Below are 22,446 nucleotides of genomic sequence, written 5' to 3' on the forward strand. Positions count from 1 at the left end.
TCTTTTAAAGAGCAAATGTCTTTAATTTTGTTCAATTTATCATTTTTTAGTAGCTGAGGCTTTTTTGTGTCTTATATTTCTTACCTAAGAAAGTCCTATCTCAAGGTCAGAAAGATTTTCTGCTTCATTTTCTTGTAGAAGTTTTATAATTTTAGTTTTTATGTTTAGGTCTATGATCCATTTTGGGTCAGAGTGAGCTAAGGGTCATAGTCCATGTCTTTCCACATGAATATGTAGCTGTTCAAGCAGTGTTTGCTGAGAAGAAATATCCTTTCTTTATCAAGTTGCCTTAAATATAAATGACACAAAATTTAAAATCTTTAAAGTATATCACGACCCAGATAATCACGATGGTGTGATCACTCACCTAGAGCCAGACATTCTGGAATGTGAAGTCAAGTGGGCCTTAGGAAGCATCACTACGAACAAAGCTATTGGAGGTGATGGAATTCCAGTTGAGCTATTTCAAATCCTGAAAGATGCTGCTGTGAAAGTGCTGCACTTAATATGCCAGCAAATTTGGAAAACTCAGCCGTGGCCACAGGACTGGAAAAGGTCAGTTTTCACTCCAATCCCAAAGAAAGGCAATGCCAAAGAATGCTCAAACTACTGTACAGTTGCACTCGTCTCACACGCTAGTAAAGTAATGCTTAAAATTCTCCAAGCCAGGTTTCAGCAAAACATGAACCATGAACTTCTAGATGTTCAAGCTGGTTTTAGAAAAGGCAGAGGAACCAGAGATCAAATTGCCAACATCTGCTGGATCATCGAAAAAGCAAGAGAGTTCCAGAAAAACATCTATTTCTGCTTTATTGACTATGCCAAAGCCTTCGACTGTGTGGATCACAATAAACCGTGGCAAATTCTGAAAGAGATGGGAATACCAGACAACCTGACCTGCCTCTTGAGAAATCTGTATGCAGGTCAGGAAGCAACAGTTAGAACTGGACATGGAACAACAGACTGGTTCCAAATAGGAAAAGGAGTATGTCAAGTCTGTATACTGTTACCCTGCTTATTTAACTTATATGCAGAGTACATCATGAGAAACGCTGGGCTGGAAGAAGCACAAGCTGGAATCAAGATGGCCAGGAGGAATATCAGTAACCTCAGATGTGCAGATGACACCACCCTTATGGCAGAAAGTGAAGAACTAAAGAGCCTCTTGATGAAAGTGAAAGAGGCGAGTGAAAAAATTGGCTTAAAGCTCAACATTCAGAATACTAAGATAATGGCATCCAGTCCCATCACTTCATGGCAAATAGATGGGGAAACAGTAGAAACAGTGGCTGACTTTATTTTTCTGGGCCCCAAAATCACTGCAGATGGTGACCGCAGCCATGAAATTAAAAGACGCTTACTCCTTGGAAGGAAAGTTATGACCAACCTAGACAGCATATTAAAAAGCAGAGCATTACTTTGCCAACAAAGGTCCATCTAGTCAAGGCTATGGTTTTTCCAGTAGTCATGTATGGATGTGAGAGATGGACTATAAAGAAAGTTGAGTGCAGAAGAATTGATGCTTTTGGACTGTGGTATTGGAGAAGACTCTTGAGAGTCCCTTGGACTGCCAGGAGATTCAACCAGTCCATCCTAAAGGAGATCAGTCTTGGGTGTTCTTTGGAAGGACTGATGTTGAAGCTGAAACTCTAATCCTTTGGCCACTTGATACGAAGAGCTGACTCACTGGAAGAGACCCTGATGCTGGGAAAAATTGGGGGCAGGAGGAGAAGGAGACGACAGAGGATGAGATGGTTGGATGGCATCACCGACTCAACGGACATAGGTTTGGGTGGGCTCCAGGAGTTGGTGATGGACAGGGAGGCCTCGCGTGCTTTGGTTCATGGGGTCGCAAAGAGTCAGACACAACTGAGTGACTGAACTGATCTGAAAGTATACTTGATATACGTAAAAGTGAAAGTCACTCAGTCATGTCCGACTCTCTGAGACCCTGTGAACTGTAGCCTGTCAGGCTCCTTTGTCCATGAGGATTCTCGGGACCAGAATACTGCATGGGTAGCCATTCCCCTCTCCGGAAGGGATCGATCCCAGGTTCCATCGAACCCAACCCAGGGATCAAACTCAGGTCTCCTGCATTGCGGGCAGATTCTTTACCATCTGAGCCAACAGGGAAGCCCTTGATATACATGGGACCTGATAAATACATTCATCCTATCTCTTAATTTGCAAAAATTTCCTACAAGTGGTCTACAACAACTTATATTTACTTTAAGATGTGAGACTGTTATCAGATGGGAGAGATGGGAGTTGAATGAATCCTGAATGTTGTACAGAGCATTTCACAGGGAATGGGAATAGACACACTGGAGCTCTGGTGCCCAAAGCCTTATTACTTTACAAGCTACTGTTGGTCACTTAGCTGATTCAGAGTTGTCTCTAGGTGTGGAAGTGTGTACTGACCACTTCAGGAAATAGAAGAAGAAACCACTTATTCCATTAATTCTAGGTATCCTCTCTCCCTGCATCTGTGTGAACAGTGCAGCTGAATAAATATCAGAATCAAAAATTCAGCTCTCAGATAATTTTCCATCTTGAGGCAACCCAACTCTGTGATATAGGGTCCTCTGGGGCCCTAGACTCTCCCAGAGTCTCAGTCTCTTCCATGACTTCAGAACAAAAGTTTGCAGGTTCCTCAAGCATGTCCCAGGCTCAACCCTGGTTTTCTAAATAAAGCTCTGTGATTGAAACTAACCATTTCTGACCTTAACCCTTCTCTGAGAAAATAATGTTCCACTGTAGCAGTCAAAATTGCAGAAGCAAGTCTAGCAGTTTAATATCTAGACTGTATATTCCTATATTAAAAACCTTACACCTATTCACCATGCCTGACCTCTACAGAAATTCGGCACTTTATTTTTGTTAGAACCTTCAACTTTTACTGTATCCGAAACTGAAATGAGCTTTCCATAAACCTGGATATAACGTGAGTCATTAATCTCAATAAATCAATCCCAACGAAATAAAAACCTACACACTTTCTAAAATATCAACACAGAGTGAAATTAGATCAGAAAATTTCTCTAAAAGGATTATAAGTAAGCAGTCTTTGGTTTATAATAGCTCCAAGTGTCATCATGAACATTATTCATGCTACTTCAGATGCAGAAGCATTTTGTAAGCTTCTTGAAGGTAGAGAGAGAGAAAAGATGCATGGTACAGTGGAAACTAATCAGGATTTAGAATCTGAAGATGTAGGTGAAAATTCCTGCCATCACTTACTAGTTGTGTGACCCCAATGAGTCACCTAACTTCTTCGAGCCTTAGTTTTCTCACCTGTAAAACAGAACGAAAGCCACCTACTTTACATGGTTATGGAGAGAAAAAAATAAGGCAAGGTTTATGTTTTTAAAAGTTATGTACAAATATAAACCTTATCTTCTAATTGTTTGGAACGTGTGCTTATTACCCCTGTATTTGGCCATAATTCAGTGCAACAGACCATAGTAGGTAAAAAAGGATCTCCTGATGTCTATGTAGGAGACATAAGTGGCCAGTGAAATCACACACTCTTAAGAAAAGTGAGGTATGGCACCCAAGTATAAACTCCTAACTTTGAAAAGTTAACTTTCCAACTCGGTCACTAAGGATGCTTAGTGAACACCACCACCTCTCACATGGACCTGCAGTCCTGGATGTACACCCTTTTCCATACACGAAGCTGCAGCTGTAACACACGGCACAAGACTCGAGACAAGTGGTGGTTGAACGCTACATGTCCTAAGCCACGGGCCTTCTTGGCTAACTTAAGACTTGTCACTATTAATATCTGGGTTTCTATTAATACTCTCCCTTTCCCTGTGAGCTAATTTAAATCTGTTCTGTAAAGCTATTCTTAAACCACACGTTCTGGAGCCTGGGCCTGGTTCCCAACTACAGATCATAACTCTCCACTTTGGCTTTTCTACTTGCAGAAATATTAATAATAGGAATTTTGCCCCAACTGAATCTCGGAGGAGAGGTGGAGCTCTGTTGGAATTTTGGGAGGGACAAGTCTTTGTTATGCAGGACTGTCCCATGCCACACACACACACACACACACACACACACACACACACTTCTACATCCCAGAGGCTGTGGTACTGCCACTGGCTGAAACCCACTATAACCTAACACCTACCTGTCTCTGCCACCTTGATCCCTGTTGACTTTAGTCTCTTATCAGGGTAGAATGAGGACTGGGGACGTTCCCCTCTACAGCTTGAGAAAAGAAGGTTCTTAGCTTCTCCAGAGCTCCTGTCTTTGTGGAGAGACAGATTAAGGCTCTGATACAAGATCTCCTGAGGATTGGGTTGCTGAGACCAACTGAATGTCACTGTTGCTCTACTGAGACAGTTTTAACCAACACAGGTTTTTATTCTCTTCAAGTCACATGAGGGTTGAGGGGCGGGGAGGCTCAGGTAATGGGGTGCATGCTAAGTCACTTCAGTCGTGTCCAACTCTTTGCGACCCCATGGACTGTAGCTTGCCAGGCTCCTCTGTCCATGAGGATTCTCCTGGAAAGAATACTGGAGTGAGTTGCCATACCTTCCTCCAAAGGTTCTTCTGACCCAGGGATCAAACCCATATCTCTTATGTCTCCTGTATTGGCAGGTGGGTTCTTTACCATCTAGCACCACCTGGGAAGCTCCCAGGAAATGGGGAATGACTGCTAATGAGTCAATGAGTATGGGACTCAGGGAGACAGGGTAACCAGACAGAGAATGGTGGGCCCTTGGAGTGGCTCCTACCGTAGCTCATTCACAGAAATCAGCTTTGTGCCATGTTACAGATGACTAAGACACACTGACTTCCCTCCCAACCCCGGGCTTGGAAACAATTCTTTTTCCATGTCTACAAAGCAGAAGGTTATGATTAATAAGATGCCCTGAACCGACTGAATGTCAATCAAATGAAAGCCCCCGGTGTTTAATGTAAGCTCTGAGCCAGGCTGTCCCATGGAGGAGGAAGAAAAGGAGGAGGAGGAAAGAGGGAAGAATAGATCATTGCCCTATAGTTTTTAGTAAGAAAACACAGAAAGGCCAGCCTCTGCGGCTGAGGGGAGAGGGAGGAGGTTGAGGCGGCGGGAAGATGCTGCACTCTGGGGTAAACTGCAGTCGATGAGGGATCATTTCTCAGAGTCAAGTAAGAAGTGAGTTCAGGCAAGTATGGCTGCTGATGCTGCTTTGAACACCTCAGAAGGGAGGACGGATTTCTCAGGAGTGAAAAAGATGAGCTCTCTAGGAGTCAAAGAAAATGATAACAAGTCAAGCACTAGGCCTCCTCCTCCTACCAAATGCAAAGGCTGCTCTGATGAGAAGTCCAAGGATGACTCTAAAGAAAAAGGGGCCTCCAAAGAGTCAAGCGAGAAGGATGGCGGCGGGGACAGGACTCTCAAGAGGCACAGCGCTGCCGGGGGCAGCGGCAGCACCAGCCCTCCTCCAGCTCCTCGTCGGTACTGAGCCGCCCAGCAGCTCAGCACGCAGAAGCTCCAGCACGCACCCCGAGCGGCACTCCTTCCCGGTGCAGACAGGACAGCAAGAGGCATTCCCGTCCCAAATGGAAACCACCCAAGGGAGAAGGAAAGGACAGGAAAAGGGAGCTGTTCCCCTAAATCCACCAAGGAGCACACCGGGAGGCTGACCAGGAATGTGCCCAAGGATCACGTCGGGACGAGCCTCTCCAGCTTCGGGAAAATAAACGTGATTGACATGCCTCCAGAAAGGATGCACCCTCATCTGTCTAAAAGGCTACGGCTGTGTGCAGTTTGAGACTCCAGATGAAGCTCAGAAGGCACTAGAGCGCACAGATGGAGGACCAATGTGTGGCCGGGAGGATTACTGTCACCGCTGGGCTGGCCCCCGGCCTCAGCCACCCACCAGGCAATTCAGCCCTGCCAGGAGAAGGCTGCCACCGCCTCCCAGGTGGCGCAGGTGGCCCTGACACTGCAGGAGAAGGTCACGGCCCCCTCGGGCACACAGGTCCCTGTGCGTGGTGATCCTTCCCCCCGCCTCTCTGCCACGACACGAGCCACTCCAGCTCCAGCTCCGCCCGGACAAGCAGGGCCGCTGAAGCTCTGCCCCGTGACTCACGTCTCACCCAACTCACTTTTGTCACTTTTCCAGCCAATGGAGGATCCGTGGGAAAGAAATCCCTCACTTGGGCAGGCTTCAAAGGTGCGGGCAGCAACCGACACGTTTCCCCTGGCGGCAGAGTTCCGGCTGCAGAAGGGTTGTTGGTTTGGGGTCCTGCCTATTAAGACACCCCCCAGTTTTCTGGCTGGCCAGCTCCCACGCTTCTGGTGCCCAAGACTCAGCTGAGCGGCAGCGCCAGCAGGGATGAGAAGAGGGCTGCAGGTGGTGGCTCAGCCCCAGCCTGGGGTCTGCAGGGCCCCTCAGGAAAGGGTGTGCTTTACACAGTTGCCCCTCCAGTCAGCCTGGCCCTGCTCGAGTCCTCTCCTGACCTCTAGGGCCACACACCCACTGTTATCTGCCCCCAAAATGTACATGTGTCTTTTCACATGTACTCATGTGTGTGCATGCATGCACACACACACCCCATGGCTCCCTTTTTCTCTCTGAAAATGGTGAGCGAGTTGACAGCCAGCTCTGCCCAGTCATCACAGAACCCCCTGTTGTGCTGGTATCCATGGTGGTCTTACAGGTTACCTCGGCAGCCTTTTTGGCTTTTATCGTAGAGTCAGTACTATAAATTTTCTGTTTGAGTTTTACAACTTTGTAGTAGTTTAGATAATATTATGTTTGTACTTTATTGTGTACAATAAAAGGGCTATGTTTAATAAACCTAGTATTAGAGTGCAGAAAACAAGAAAAGAAAATATGGGAAAGGCAAAAGGGAGATTGTTTTGCGCTTTCTCCAAGCTGTGGGGTGTTCTGCTTAAGAATAATAATTAAATTCTTTTACTCTATGTCAGGCACCGAATTATGCACTTTATTATATATATTTCATCCTTATAACCATCCTATGAGTTGTTACTATTTCTGATCCCATTTTAAAGATGAAGAAACTAGGGTATGAAGCACTTAAGTAAACTTAAGAATAGATAAAAAGCTATGAAGTGTCAAAGCCAGGATTTCTGACTCTGTCTTCTGGGCCCTTCTTGCTAACTAAGGCTTCTTCTCTTAAACTCAGATCTCAGCTAGAGTTGCCTGCAACTTTTTTAGATCTGAAGTATTAAGACTCTCAATGAGGGTGGCAGAAGCTGGAACTGAAATAAGACATTCTGCGGTGGTTTAGTCTCTAAGTCATGTCCAACTCTTTGCAACCCCATGGACTATAGCCTGCCAGGCTCCTCTGTCCATGGGGATTCTCCAGGCAAGAATACTGCAGTGGGCTGCCATTTCCTTCTCCAGGGAATCTTTCTGAACCAGGAATCGAATCCGGGTCTCCTGCATTGCAATAATACACTGCTCTGTGTTAAATCTGCCTTTTTTGGCTGCGCTGGGTCTTGGCTGCCATGTGCAGGATCTTCACTGTGGCATGCGGGCTCTTTAGTTCAGCCTGCAGGATCTTGACTTGCAGCACATGGGTTCTTAGTGGTAGCATGCAGGTTCTAGTTCTCTGACCAGGGATGGAACACGGGCCGGGCTCCCTGCACTGGGAGCACTGAATGTTCACCACTGGACCACCAGGAATGTCCCCATGTTGAATCTTAGAGAAGCTTTCAGTGGTGATTTCTCAGAAAAACTGGGTTCAGTTCTTAGTCTATCTTTTAGTGTGTAATCCCAGGAAAGTGTCATGACCTCTCAAAGATGCATGAAGAAAGTATCACCTGCTCTGTTTATCTCATGGAGTTGTAATGTTTATCTCACGAGGTTGTAAAGAGAATCAGATGTGTGCATGAGCATTAATGTGTCAGCTTTGGGACCACTTTGAAGATTTTTAAGTTCTCCAAATCTTTGGATCAATGCAGCTGCCAGATAAACAAAGTGTTACCCACTACAATGAAGCAGATAGTCCTGAGACAGATCAGAATCCTGGATTGTTGGGAATATTAATAGCCACTCCTGCTTTTATATGTGACCCCTGTGGAAAGCACCTGATGTGATTCCGCTCTGACTCAAGTGCTCAGGGAATGATTCCCTTCCTCACCCCTTCCCTGCCCCGATCCTTCCCCTACTCCTACCCTGCCAGCTCTGTGCTTTTATCAGTGAATTACAAGGGGCTTGATACTCCAGAGCCTCAGGAATAATCCAGGCACGAACAGAACAAGAGCTGTCTGGGATTCCCCCATCCCAGGATCACTGGGACTCACCAGCAGCCTCCCTGTGGTTCAGTTCCCCATCCCCCAAGCAGGCTGATTCATTTGTTCAGGGCACACCATGGAGTCCTGCCAAACGCAAACAGACTGGCTATGGGGCACGTGCCAAGCTATGCTGGGAGCAGGCTCATTACTGCCACAGTCACTACAACAAATAACAACAAAAGCCTCTAGGTACAAATTAGCACACATAATAAACTTAATTCAAGAAACACTGAAGAGACCCTTAGTCGCATTTTGATTCAAACAGCACCATTTATCACACAAGGGCCCGGCGGCCTCTACAAACTGAAAGTAAGACGCTGGTACAGATTAGCTTCTACTATGCTCAGTGACCCTACCAACCTAAATTCATTTACTACGACTGCTACACACACACACACACACACACACACACAAATGTGAAAGGAATGCTGGGAAGAGTGCAGAGTAACTGAAAAGAACTCACAGTCTGGAAATTATGAAGGGGGTCTGTGTTCTATTCCAAACTGGATTATTCCTTAGCCTCCGGACTTGGAAGTATCAAGTCCCATGTAATTCGCTCATAAAAGCACAAAGCCAGGAGGGAAGTAAAGGCATCATTCGCTGAGCGCCTGAGTCAGACAGGAATCACATGAAGAACTTTACATAGGACTCACACTTGAACTGGAGTGGCTATTAATAGTTCCAACAAACCAGAGAAACCACTGTGATGAGACTTGCACACCTCTTTCCAAAGTAATAAACACACAGTGTGTTTCAACAGGGACAAAACACCAGCTACAGAGACAAATAATAACAGTTAGCGTTTGAGCAGCTATACAATGTGCCAGTATTCTGCTAAACTCTTTACTCATGGACACGGTCTGATTTTCAATACTCACAACCACCTAGGAAGTACATGATACTATCTTCAATTTGTGGATGAACGAACCAAGTTGCTTAAAGTGGTTAAGCATCTTGTCTGGTCATTCACCAGGTTCAAGTCCCACCTCAATCATCTTCTGCCTGTGTGACTTCATACAAATCCCTCAGCTTTGCTGGTGCCTCCAGAGGTAAAGAATCCATCTGCCAATGCAGGAGACGCAGGTTCAATCCCTGGATTGGGAAGATCCCTTGGCTAAGGAAATGGCAATCCACTCTAGGATTCTTGCCTGAGAAATCCCATGGACAGAACAGCTTGCAGGTTACAGTCCATGGGGTTGCAAAAAATTCAGACACGATTTAGGGACTAAACAACAACAGCGGCAACATCCCAACAGTGAATGGAGATAAGACCAGTCCTCCCTGGCACTCGTTGACTGCTGCAAGGACTACATATTACACAGAAGACTGAAGTGTGCATAAAAGTATTTCATCTTCTCTTAAGTGGACTGCAGTCAATGGCAGGCAGAGACTATGGCACATGATCTTTTAAAAACCCAGAAAGTAAGACATAAAGCATACACTGAATGATCATGCTTTCACCATGGCCATGAATGAAGTAGTAGATACAAATATGAATACAATGATTATGCACTCAAGATTACAGATGAGCAAAGTCTGTCTGCCTAGTCATCTTTTCAACATATTTACTGAGCACCCACTTCTGCGGCTAGCACTCTGCCATCTGCCATGGAGACACAGGGATGAGTACAAGGCCCTGGAGGAACCCAGCAGAGCACTAAAGGGAGACTGACCCAGAGTAAAGGCGTCAGTGAGAACTAACACCTCGAGTAAGGGGTCATCAGGCAGGAAAGGAGCGACACAAGGGAGACAGGCTGGGGCAGATGGTGGAAAAGTGATAAACGGCCCTCTTAAAAAGTTTCAGAAGAGTCAGCAAACTGAAGGAGCTACCTTAAGAGAATCAGAGAAGCACAGCCACATGAGGAAGGAGGGAAAAAAAGGGCAGGTGGAGAAATTGTTGCTGCTGTTCAGTCCCTCAGTCGTGTCTGACTCTTTGTGACCCATGCTGGGACGTGCCAGGCTTCCCTGCCCTTCACCATCTTTTGGAGCTTGCTCACACTCATGCCCATTGGGTCAGTGACGCCATCCAACCATCGCATCCTCTGCGGCCCCCTCCTCCTCCTGCTCTCCGTCTTTCCCTGCATCAAGAGTCTCGCGTGAACTTGAAGCACACGCCTAAGCTCTGTTTAGGGCTGGCTGCTTATGCAGTTTCCTCCCCTCTCACTCTAGTCCTGTCTTCTTCTGAGTTTATACTGATATCATAAAAGTCTTCTTCTTCTTTTATGCCTTTGGCCTACCTAGGTTACAAATGGCCCTGATTTTAGAGGGTCTCCAGGCATATTTCAACTTCTGTTTTCTTATCTGTTAGATCTTTATAACATCCCAAGAGTATCATGCACATAAAATGAGGTGTCATGTAACTGTTCAACAAATAGACATCCACATGCAAAAGAATGAAGATGAAACTTTATATGGTATATAAAAATCAACTAAAAATGGGTTAAAGACTTAAGTGTAAGACTTAGAACTATAAAACTCTTAGAAGGAAACACACAGGAAAAGCTCCGTGTCGGATCTGGCAATGATTTCTTGGATATAACACCAAAATCACAGGTAGCCAAAGGAACAAAACAGGTAAACTGAACTACAGAGAGATTACAAACTTTGGGGAATCACAGGACACAGTCAAAAGGGTGAAAAGACAACTCAGGCTGGGAAAAAGAATATCTGCACATCATATATCTGATAAGGGCTTAATATCTAGAATATGTGAAGAACTGTTACAACTCAACAACAGCAAAAACCACCTCAGTAAAAAAAGGGGCAGATGTGAACAGACATTGTTCCAAAGAAGATATACAAATGGCCAATATGCACATGAAAAAATGTTCAACCTACTAATCATTAGGGACATGCAAATCAAAACCATACTGAGATACCAACACACATTCACTAGGATGGTTACTATCAAAACAAGAAGAAGAAGAAAATAACAAGTGAGTCAAGGATGTGAAGGAACTGGAACCCTTGTACACTATGGTGGGAATGTGAAGTGGTGCAGCTGCTATAGAAAACAGTTTGGTGGTTCCTTAAAAAATTAAAAACAGAATTTCCATATGACCCAGCAATTCCACTTCTGGGTATATATCAAAAAAGAATTGAAAACAAGGTCTCAAATGATATTTGTATACCCATGTTCACAGCAGCATTATTCAAAGTAACCAAAAAGTAAGAGCAATCCGCTCTCTCAATAATAATGGAATATTATTCAGCCTTAAAAAGGAAGGAAATTCTGACACATGCAACAACGTGGATGAACCCTGCAAACTGAAATCGCAAAAAGACAACTCCTACACAATTCCACAATTCTCACTGAGTTTGGGATTTTTAACCATTAAGAAAAGGAAGAAAAAAAGGATTAAACTATTATACATTTCCTTTCAGCTGTAAAAACATGAACACACTGAAGGCTAAAAAGATGAAGAACAGGCTAGCAGAAAGGAAGCATTTTTGAGCACTTCTTATGTGCAAAATACTGTGACGGGGCTGAGAGATTCACAAATACAAACCTAGAAAAGGAAGGCGATAGTTTCTGATTTGAGAGAAACAAAGGTAGACTTCACCATGTAGGTGTAGGTTACAGGAGAGCGTGATTAGCTGCTAAGGGAAATCCAAGAAAATCCACCACAGAGGTGATAATTGAGGGGCCTTGATTTTTGAGGAGGGATGTGAGGGATGAGAAAGAGTCAGTTGGGCAGAAGGAAGCTCAAAAATGCTTCCTTTCTGCTAGCCTATTCTGAATGCAGAGGCAGAGGACCAACGGGAGGCCTTCCAGAGAACGGACGCAACTAGCGAGGGCACAGTCCACAGCAGAGACGGAAGCCAGTCTGGAAAAGCAGTCTGGGGCCTGATTGGTAAATACCCAAAAAGTGGGAAAAGGAGCTGGGATTTTATGCTGAAAGCAGTGAGGACACTGACAGCTGAACTGCAGAGAGACAAGATGGGACGTGCATGTCATAGAAACACCACTTTGGCGGCCGTGTACCAGAGCGGAGATGCAGGGAAACAGGAAGCCACTGCAGCAGCACAGACGGAACAGGATGAGGGAGAGCAGTGGCAGAAGACGAGGGGAGAAAGCTCTCTCTGCCTCACGCAGCTCCCACCGACACAGGCAGGGACGGTGCACGCGCTCCAGAAGGCTGGCTCTTACACGTTATGGACCCTCAACCACGTTCCAACTGTCTAAACGGTTTCTGACTATTTGTGAATGTCTCCAGGTCCAGGGCAATCACTCAAAGGGAGGAAACTGGCACAAAAGTTAATCTGTTTCAGCTGCGAGGCTACCCCTTCACCCCCTTCGGACGAGAAATAATGGAAGGCAGCAGTGGAAAAGAGCATCTGGCCACAGTCAAGACCCATCCCTTCCCGTGTTGAGCTGTTGCCTCATCCCTGGGAATCACGACAATCAAGAATGGAGAATCGTTCTTTTCATCCCTTCTCACAGCATCATCCCTGCGACCGCATGCCCTAACAATGGTGGGGTCTGTGTTATGCTTTCCCTCCATCGCCGCCCCTCCCCACCACGGCACAACGGAGAGGCTGTGCCCCAGGGACCCGTGCGGTGGTGAGCCTCACAGCCTCTGAACCGTCTTTGAGGGGCAGGACACTCCTCCAGAAAGGGCTGCCTGAAGGAGCAGATTTTAAAAGACCCATCGTTAGCTAGAGGGAATGGGGAAGACTGTCTCCCCTCCCTCTATTGCACTAGCAAAAAAGATTTTCATGATGGTTCCCAGTGGTGGTAAGTGTGTGATTAAACAGACACCCCTGTCCATTGCTCAAAGCTATTTGCTGATGTGATGTATTTGGAAAACAATTTGGCAGTATTTCAAGAGCCTTAAAAATGCTCATTCCCTTTTGCCCAATAATTCTCCTTTCTGGCAAGTGACTAAGGGAATAATTCAAAGAAAGAAAACTGTACATGCGTGAAGACACATAGCATCAGAGGCCAAAAAAAGTGGCAGTTTCTTTTTTTTGAGATTTTCTTTTTCTTCCCATGTCTACCCCTCTGACTCTCCCTTACGCTTTATAATGTTGATCTCTGCAAGAGAACCAGATGTGATGACAGAAACTGCAACTTCTTACCTGAGTATACAACTGAAAATAGACATGCTGAAAGAAAATTTACATGACTAACCAAACTCAGCAATGAGTTACATTAGAGGCTTCTTACTCATTTTTAAGGCAGGAAATTATTATTAAAAATTCATTTAAGGTAGTGAATTTATATATTCAGTATTCTACCATGTACCAGGCACTCTGCCAGGGGCTGAGGGTTTGAGCAAACAATATAGACATGGTCCTTGATCTCAGAGCCTGGTGCCTAGCAGAAATGTCAACAAGAAACAAGTAATTACAATAAAGCATGATCAATATTATGATAAAGGGAAATATGGTGTGCTAGTGGGATGAATAGCAAGAGTATCTTATTCTTATTGAAGGGATCAGAAAAAGCCAGTGGAAGAAGTTAGCAATTTGGACTTTATCCTCAGGACCAGAGAAGTATTGTAGTTTCCAGAAGAGGAGAGCTTATGGCTGGATTTCTGTTCTGGAAAGATCACTCTGGTTGCTGGGTGAAAAGCTGGAGAAGAGTAACTACGGTCAAGCACCATCTGGGAGGCTCTCACAGTCCCAGTGAGGAAAGTGTGGTTTGGGCTGCTGTGGGGTAATGGAGAGAAAGAGGAGGCAATGCAAAGGAGATATTTAATAGCTAGAATCAACTTCCTATTCATTGCTAGAACATGAGGGGTGATACAGAAGAATGACTTCTAGACTCTTGACTTGAGCCAACTGAATGCAGATTTCCTGGAGCTCTAGGAAATTTGGTACTGGGTAGATGATACTGAGTATAATTTTAGACATTTACACCTGGAAGGTCTTCAAGACATTTTTGCGGCACTGAACTATGTAAGCCAAGGATTCAGTCCTCAAAGTGCATACGTGGGCTGGAAATACAGATTTGGAAGTCATCAGCCTATAGGCCTGGTAACTGAGGCAATGGGAGTGGATATGATCATCCTTGTAACAAGGGTTTATTGAGCTCAGCACAGTACCAACTGCTGTGAGACAGGACAGAAGGGGGAGAGTTTCCCTAGATCACTCCTTCCAGGATGCCCTCCTACAATCTTAGACTAATGGAAATACAACTGACCTCTGTTACTGCTTACACTTACCTGTCTAAGCTATACCACTCAAGAGGTAAGTCTTGGCTGGCTTATCTTGCCTATAGATTGTAAATAAGTGCCTTGCAGGCAGGAACCACGTCTCACATCTCTTTATTTCCAGCCCACAGCAGTGTCTGGAGCAGAGTGTGTGTGTTTAGTGTTTGGAAACTGATGCTGTAATAAGGACATACGGCACAGATTACACTGCATTTCCTCTAAATGCGTTCTTAAATTGTGAAATTATTTCCACCTCCTGTCAAGTCTTTGGTCACGAGCATACACTAGGTGTCTGCTACTAAGCTCTGGACAGATCTGCAGCAGTCTTCAATGGTACCTACCTAAGAGAAGCTCTTTTTCTCAATACTCTTGATCCTGAGTGGTGATTTATTAACACTTATTTATTCATGGTGTTGTGATGGAGGACAGTCTAAGAGACACAGAGCTGGTGTCTGCCTACAAGTGTACCTGTAATCTCCAGCAGCACAGATGACCAAGAGAGGTTTGGATAGAAGATACAGATAAAACATTAAGACTAGGTAAGATTAAATACTGACATTCCATTCAGACAGAAGACTGAGTACATCAGAGCAGAGGAGAGAAAGGACAAGGGAATGTTTAGGGAGTACAATGGTTAGAAAAAGAGAAGGGCTGGAGGTAAAGCAATGACAAGTTTTTTGGGAGTCTGGAAAAGATAACATAATCAAGCATAGCAGCCTCCACACTGTTCAGAAGAGGGGAATATTCTGAGAGGTCACAGAAGGGGACAGGCTTTGTGCTAAGTGATTTACATGCAGTCTCTCATTATTGACTGCAATCCTATGAGGTAGGAGTCCTTCATCCCATTTTACGGATAGCGTAACTGAGGCTCAGGGGAGTAGAAGAATTCCATAAATATCTCATGACACTCAAGTATTTCCAAACTCAAAAGACTGTAAAGCCTCGATAAAATTCTGTAGGGAGGTTGGTCATTTTCACTTATGGTTGTGGCCAGTTAATTCAAAATCATCCATTTTATAGTGATGTGCTGGAGTCAGCTTCCATCGGCTCACGAAGGCTTATTGTTAAATTTTCAGTAATTCTGCAACTCAGCTGACTTCACCTTAGTAATCTGAAATCAGTTGGTGGGAGTATTTACATCACGGAAACTGGCAAATTCTATAAGTCAGGGTATCTTCTCTTTGTTTTTTTTTTTTCTCAGAACCTGCTGTTAAACGTTTATCAGCGCACTGCTGGTTGAGAACCTCAGAGACGGAAGGGAATGATTTTTATCTAACTTGCCAGGTCCCATCCAAGTCCTACCTATGGGTTCCAGTTGGACCGTGCTGAGAAGCGTTCTGAGACTTCTTTTGTGTTTATCTACCATAAACAAACTGCTAAAACCGCAGTGGTGTTTGTCATAGGCAGAGAGGGGGAAGTGGCAGCAGTCGTTCCTTGTACCTTCCCCCTCTGGCACAATCTAACGCTTTAAATCTAGAGATCCAGAGAGGGAAGGTCGTTTACCTGAAGCCACCTAGTGAACAGGGCAGAGCTGAGGCTAGACGTTAAATACCCCGATTTCTTGTCCAGTGGTCCTTCCAGGCCGGCACAGAGAGGGCGAAGTTGAGGCACGCTCACTTAGCTGGCATTAATACCGAGCGGCATTTACAGACAGTGACCGCCAAGTGGGAATGCTGCGGAGGGCACGCGGGTATACAGTGACGGGTGAGCTGAATGAACTGGATCTCTCGGCCCTGAGAGTCTATGACGTTAGGTTTCCAGGAACTCTATCTATCCTCATACGCACCATCTTCCTGACCACAGAAACTACTACCAACCTAAAGTGTGCGATTTTCTAAGAATCTTACATGACTTAGCAACACCCTGACAACCACCACACTGTCAGTAGTTGAGAGATATAGAGATTATACTTAGAAGGTGATTTTACCAGAAAAATGAGCTGAATAATGCGATGAATAAAAAAGAAAATCCACAATTGCTTATTCCTATGAATTGCACTAGTAAATTATTCCTAAAGCATTTCCACTCATTTAAACACTGTATTTTTTTAAGTAACAATGCTCAAGAATTAAGAGGTATAAAATGGCAAATAGAAAAATGTCTTCTTCCACCCTAACCCCAGCCATCCTGCTTTCTGCTTTGTAGAGATAATCACTCTTATGAGTTTCTTATGTTTCATTTCAGAGATATTTTATGTATGCAGCAGTGAATATGTATAATATTTCCTTTCTCATACAAATGGCCATATACTATGATTCAGTATCATGACAGATAATGTAACTGAGACTTATTTTTCCCACTTAAATTATATCTTGGAGCTCATTCCATATTAGTCCCCAATAGCTTCTTCATTTACTTTCTATGGAAGATGCTTCCAACCCCATGAGACAGTCCGGTAAACGTCTTATTTAAAACCACCACAACTTGACGCCAGAGGAAGGCCAGCAAACACAAACACCATTCAAATGAAAAAATTACTTAAGCTCATGTTGAAAAACATTTTGGGGCATTTTGTTTTTGTATTACTTTAGCTTTCCTTGTAAAAATGAAATGATACATCATGGTCACAGGTCAATAAAGTAGTAAACGCCTTTGAATCAAATTTGTACAGTATTTTTTCTGTAGGTTAAAAAATCTAAATGAATAGCTAAAAACTAAATTATGGTCATGAAAGTGTTCTGAAGGGCTTTCCTATAGGAAAACAAATTGTTACTTTAAATTAGCTTTGTCTTATTCCAAAAAATATTCAGATTATTTATTTTATTATTTGCCTGTGAGGTGTCTACATTCTGCTCTGAGTTTCCTGAAGTGCTTGAGCTTGTCAAGAGTAACAGTTTGTTCATTTTGTATTCTCAGACATAGACAGAGACACCAACATAAACAGGGACCTCACTGATTCTTGTTAAATAGATGAAATGATACAATAGACAATACTCAAATCACTTGAGAACTCAGTTTGCTACCCTGAAGCATGTCCAGAGAAGACACAGTTCTGACCCAGTGAGATGAAGGCTAAGGAGAAACTGAATAGAAATGTATCTGGGCAGAGGACCCTGTCTATTTAACCACAGCCTATGCTCAAGATCATTCCTACTAAGCTCAAACGCAAGTCTTGCTTCAGTCGTGTCCAACTCTGCGACCCTATGGACTGTAGCCTGCCAGGCTCCTTTGTCCATGGGGATTCTCCAGGCAAGAATATTGGAGTGGGTTGCCATGCCCTCCCCTCCAGGAGATCTTCCTGACCCAGGGACTGAACCCACATCTCCTATGTCTGCTGCGTTGGTAGGCGAGCTTTACATCACTAGTGCCACTTGGGAAACGACACCTCTTATTCAATACAATTCTACAAGTATGTATTCAGCATCTGTGCTGGGGCCACAGTGGGAACTCGACACATCTATATCTGGGTCAATTTTTAATCCCTATATTATCATCACTTCTGTACACACCTAATTCCTACCACAGACTGAAACTCTAAGGGATCATGATTCAATCACTTTTGTATCTGAATATGGAATGGGATTGCTGGGCATTTGAAGTCTAATATATGAGCAGAATACAGACCCATGTACCTCATGCTGGGAATCAGCAGAGAGGGGTGGGGGCAGGGGAACATAAGTGATCCAGGGATGTATCTTGTGGAAGTAATAATATCAGAGATGAGTCTTAAAGGATTAAAAAAAAAAATTCCCAAAAGCAAATTCTAGGAACAAGAGGTCAAAGATGGAAGAAAGAAAAAAAAAAAATACTCTGAACATAAAGGGGAAGCCATCATCATCAAAAGGCATGGAGGTAGCAATACTCATGAAGTGTTCAAGAGACACTTTACTACTGAGTGTTTCTAGAGTCAAGAGTGTCTCGGGAAAAGAAGAGAATGAAATAGTAGGTTGAGTCCCAATCACAAGGGGTCTCAGATCATTTAAGAAGTAAAATGGTGGGGTCCCAAATTTTGAGTAGAAAAAATATAATATCAAGAGAAAAATTCAGGATTTAAGAGGAAGTCAGAGCTGGGATTATGTCCTAAACTCTTAATCAACAGCAGTGAGACTCTGGAGAATTCAATTCCTTTGATATTTAGTATTTCCTTTACAAGGTGAGTATAATATATACCTTACTAGTTTGAAATGAGGAAGAAATGGATGTTAATGAGCTTTATAAACTGGCAAGGGCAACATAAATATTAATTGTTGTTATAATCATAAATTGTGCTTTGGGAAAAAGTCTTATACCCTTGTTGAAGATTTGTTGGATGTGAGAGGAAAACCTAGAAATGGAATAGATAGAAAATGGTGGTGGCGCAATCATTTGCTAGCGCAGATGCAGACAGAAGCCCTGCTCTTTCACCTGCAGACGCAAGGCCCTGACCTTGAGCTCTTCCTGGAGCAAGACCCTCAGGAATGAAAGAATATACATATTAACCTCTAGACATTCATGATTCCAACAGACTGGACAAAATAAATCCTGGGTCAGTGATTTCAATGGGATGACAAAATCAGTTTCCTGTTGCAGGGTATTTACTGGTAGCATTGCATCTGTAGTCTTTCCAAACATCAGTCCATTAAGCAATCAGCCAAAAACACTAAGTCAGAGGGAGTCTTAAAAAGGACATTAAGTGTAAGATGCTACTAACAGGGGAAATTGGTATATGGGAACCCTCTGTACTATATTCTCGATTTTTCTACAAATCTAAAGCTGTTTGAGGAAATAAAAGTCGATTTTTTAAAAGTACAAGTTCAGAGTTGTTTTTTTTTCCCCTATAATAGCCCCAAACTGAAAACAATCCAGGTATCCATCCATAGGAAAAGAGATAAACTATGGTGTGTGCATGCAATGGAATACTACTAAGCAATAAAATGGAATGGGCTATTAAACAACAACATGGATGGATTTCAAAAGTATTATGCCGAGTGACAAAAGACATACACAAAAAAGCACATACTGTAAGACTCTATATGAAATTCCCAAATAGACAACAATAATTTACAGTGGGGGGAAAAATATCAGAATGATGGTTTTTTCCGGAGGGTGGGGGTAGGAACTATCCAGAAAGGGCATGAGAAAGCTCTCTGGAATGATGGTAATGATTTATAGATTTATTGGTGCTTGAGTTACTACATAGGTATATGCCTACCAGTTATCAGAGAATAACCACTTAAAATTTGGGCGTCTCACTCTGTAAACTTTCAGTTCAGTTCAGTCTTCAGTCATGTCCAACTCTTTGCGACCCCATGGACTGCAGCATGCCAGGTCTCCCTGTCCATCATCAACTCCCAGAGCTTACTCAAACTATGTCCATAGAGTCAGTGATGCCATCCAACCACCTCATCCCCTGTCATCCCCTTCTCCTCCTGCCTTCAATCTTTCCCAGCATCAGGGTCTTTTCCAATGAATCAGTTCTTTGCACCAGTTGCCAAAGTAAACTTTACCTTAAAGAAAAATACTGAACAACTACTGAACAAATCCTGGACTTTGGTTAATCAGTTAATGATATGCAAGCTGAAATATTTAGGGAAAAATACACTGATGCCTGAAATTTATTTTAAATGCTTTAAAAAATAAGATGAATAATGGATTGACAAACGGATTGATAGGTGGATAGATAGGTGATACAGCAAGTGTCATAAAATATTAACAGTGGAATCTGGATGGTGGATATATGGGCATAAACTGTAAAATTCTTTGAACTTTGCTGAATGTTTGAAATTTTTCATTAAAAGGTTTTGGGAAAAATAAAGAACCTTTTGGGGTCTTGTGTCTGGGTTGGGTGATTGAGAGAAAGAGATTATATCTAAGCTTATCGGACCACACTTCTAGGTTCCTAAAATTAATAAAAATCCTTTACACTTAACTCTTTACATGAATACACACAGTGTTTCTATATTTATCCTCATTTTATCCCCCAATCTGATTTATGTATCTTTCACCTGTGTTCCTTGAGAACATCTTCATTTTAGCATTTGTCATGATTTCCTATTTTTATTGTGTGTCACACTCCTGGACTATCAAGAACTCCTTAAAAGCAGCGTCCTGCCTTTCTTTTTTGACTTTGTGTTCCCTTTGCCTGTGACAATATCTGACATATATACAAGGCATTCACCCAACATTTTTTGGTATACCCCATGAGTTACAAGGAGAGCCGACCAGGTCAATCAATCTCCTTTGAAAGCCAGGTGGAAATATAGACAATTTCCCATAGAGACATGTATCCAAAACATAGTCTATGGAAGTAATTCTGCACTTGGAAGGAATCAACTAGATGGAGAAGGACCTGTATTTCCTCTTCTGGCATTTATCCTGACATATTGCCACCCAAAATGCTTCCTAGATGAAACCAGTGTGGCATACACTGTAGGCTGGCTCATTCCACTGCCATCCCACCTCCTTCTAGTTGAAAATAGTGGAAAACTAAAAAATCACTTTACAGACTGCTGGCGGTTAATCTACCAATTATGCACATTCACACAAGACAGGTAAGCCGGAAGTGGGGTGACTGCCACTTGCCTCCCCCTGGCTATTTCTTGTGTCCTCTGGCAAGTAAGTACACAGACATTGATACCACAGTGTTAATGAAGCTGAGGCATTTTTCAGTTTCCTGAGTGCCATGGGGCAGTTGCAGCAGGAGCTTCTCGAGTGTGACCTCCTAACTGCCAGATCACAGCAATGGAGCAGGGGTAGAGGGTTGGACTGATCACCTCCGTGGTATTCTAGGGGTGGGGAAAGAGTGAGTATCATTTCTGGAGTCCTAGACCAGAACACACAACTTTAGTTCTTGCTTACATTTGGTAAGCATCTAATACCTATGTTAAATTCCTTCCTGTTCAAAGTATCTGGAGTGGTTTCCATTTCTTGCACTAACCCCTGGGTATAAAAATCAAGAAATAAGTTTGAGTTTAAGGGCAGGCCCCTGTGGATGGAAAGGGGGTTGCACTTCAGGGTTTTTGCGAGTATCCATTCAAGGAAGTGGTGAACCCTACTGTGCGCTGAACACTTGGCTAGTGACTGGCCCTCAAGAAACAGTGGTTTGCTTTAGGTAGAAGATCCATGCAATCATGTAAAAGAAGAGGTCATAGTGATGGATGTTTAAAAGAAGGAAGGAATGGTCAGAATGAGAGGTCAGATGAACTGGGTGGCTTTAAAGGGGAGAGAAAATGCTTAACCTGAGACTTCAAATCAAACACTAACTAAAATGGTTATTAGGATTTTATGCATAGCACAGTCATCTCCATTATCTCCTTTAACACTCCTTTCCCACCATCCACTCCCATTTCTGGGGGTTGATATTTGAGTGTTTCCTACGTGGCAGGAGCTCACATACATTTTCTCACTTAAACTCTGGAACACCCTACCAAGTGGGATCTATTATTAGCTCCCTGACTTGCCTGAGGTCTCACAGTTATTAAAAGAGCAGAGCCAGCACTCAAACTCGTATCTTTTGATCCAAATCCTACATTCTTAAGGGATCACAAAGCCAGAATTTCACTTCCTCAGAAGACATAACATGTTTTAAAACTAACACTGTACAAATATGAGGAACTGTTATCCCTGTCACAGAAAACCTCTTTCTCCAAGTTTGAAGTCTTCAAGGTAACAGGAACAGTGTCCAACTGGTTTGGGCCCTGGAAAGGGACTGAGAGGTCCTAGGCTGGCTTAAATCAGACCAAACCCACAATGGACAAAAGCAGTGAGGGGCAGAGAAGGAAAACCAGTTGCTGCCACTACTGCGTCCTCACTAAGACAGCTCTTTATCTCCTATATCACTGTTTACAGCTCGGAGGACACTATCCGGGCCTAATAAATGAAAGTATCCAGCGGGAAGGGGAAAAACACACATGCCCCCTCCACATACAAAGGGACATTTGTGTTGGGCAGTCTCAAAGGCTGACACACACCAAGGGTCTGCCCCCCTCCCCGCACCCCTGGAAACAGACAAGCAAGGCCGCTTTCTGGTACCCACAAAGGGGGTAGGCTGTGGTAGGGGAGACAGCACACACTCTCCAAAACTGCTGACTTGATTCATCCCCAAGT

General features: G+C 43.6%; 1 protein-coding gene and 1 pseudogene across 1 annotated transcript in view; one reads left to right on the top strand and one right to left on the bottom strand.

Annotated features, from left to right (window-relative positions):
- The window catches only part of GAB2 (GRB2 associated binding protein 2), a 168,659-nt gene that overhangs the window by 75,184 nt on the left and 71,029 nt on the right, over positions 1-22,446 (bottom strand). The window lies entirely within an intron of this gene.
- LOC133040751 (RNA-binding protein with serine-rich domain 1-like) lies at positions 5,166-6,069 on the top strand (annotated as a pseudogene).

The sequence above is a fragment of the Dama dama genome, chromosome 2 (assembly GCF_033118175.1).
Source record: "Dama dama isolate Ldn47 chromosome 2, ASM3311817v1, whole genome shotgun sequence".
Classification (NCBI taxonomy): Eukaryota; Metazoa; Chordata; class Mammalia; order Artiodactyla; family Cervidae; genus Dama; species Dama dama.